Below are 1,382 nucleotides of genomic sequence, written 5' to 3' on the forward strand. Positions count from 1 at the left end.
GGGGATGGGGGGGGAGAGCCAAGGGCTGGGGCAGCAGGGGGGAGCCCAGGGCTGCGGGTGCGGGGCAGCCTTGGCACTGTTCCCCCCTGCTGGACACTAACCAGCCGGGCACCGGGAGCCAGGCAGCCACTGGCAGGAAGGGCGGCAGGTGTTGGGAAGCCGCGTGCTGGGGTGGCAGCAGCCCCGCACCCTGGAGGGGCAGCGGGTGACACAGTCTGGCTGCCCCTAGCCAGGGTTCTCTGCCATGGCACCAGTGCCCTCCTGCACCAGGTGCCCGGGGGTTGCCAGTGCTGCCTGGGACCCGGGGCACCGCGCTCCCCTGGGGCAGTGTGACAGCAGCCACATCGCTTGCCCGTGGGGTCAGGAGCAGCCGCCCGGTGGGTGACTGGAACAGGCCCGGCCTGGGGGGGGTCGGCTGCCCACCCCCACAGCCTGGTCCAGCTCTGTCAGCCGCAGCTCCACAGGGCCCCTGGGGCCAGCTGGGCACAGATCAGCTCAGCGCTCCCTGCCCGTTGCACGTGGCTGTAGCCAGCCCCTGGGGGCCTGGCAGTCCAGAGCCCTGGCACCGCTGGAGCCAAGCCCTGACTTGTGCAACGCAGGCAGGGGAACAAGGCTGCAGTGCAGCACCAGCCCGGGGAGGAGATCCGCTGGCACTGACTGCCAGGCGGGAGCCGCGCTCAGAGGCCCTGCCCCGAGGTCAGTGACCTGCTCCTGGAGAGGCCCTGCCAGGCCCCTGGCTGCAGATGCCCCCAGCCCTGCACACAGCAAGGGCCACCCCGCCTGGGGGGAAGGCCTGGGCTTGCCCCTGCAGTCCTAATGGGAACGAGCTGCTCAGAGGGGCTGCCCGTGTCCCCTCCTCCCTCCCCCCCACAGGGCAGGAAACTCCCTGGGACATTTCCTGAGCACCAGCCGCTGGAGTCTGCACCGACCAGCAGCAGCTTCGCTTGAACTGACCGCAGGCCGCGGCCCGAGGAGACAAAGCGACTGGCAGCGTGGGGCTGGGGGAGCAGCCCCCGATGGCACCCACGGCCAGGGCTGCTCAGGGGAAAGGGGCCAGGCCAGGAGCAGCACCTGGCACTCACCAGCTGCGGCAGGACACAGCCTCCGCTCCGTGGTGGCACCTGCAGCCACCTGGGCCCCTGCTGCTGGCAGCCATCACCCCAGCCCGGGCCAGAGCTGGGGCAGCGGGAGGGGGAGAGATCAGAGCTGGGGGCTCAGGCACCTTCCTGCCGGCTCCTAGTAGTGCTCTTGGCCCAGCGGCCCTGGCAGCAGGCCAGGTACTGCTTGTGGGCGCCTGGGCCAGAGGAGTCAGACAGGCTCTTGGACTGAGCGCAGCCCACGGCAGGGCCCCTCCCCCATGAAAGAGACCAAGGACCCCCCGC

The sequence above is a fragment of the Mauremys mutica genome, chromosome 10, assembly GCF_020497125.1.
Source record: "Mauremys mutica isolate MM-2020 ecotype Southern chromosome 10, ASM2049712v1, whole genome shotgun sequence".
In the NCBI taxonomy this organism is placed as follows: Eukaryota; Metazoa; Chordata; order Testudines; family Geoemydidae; genus Mauremys; species Mauremys mutica.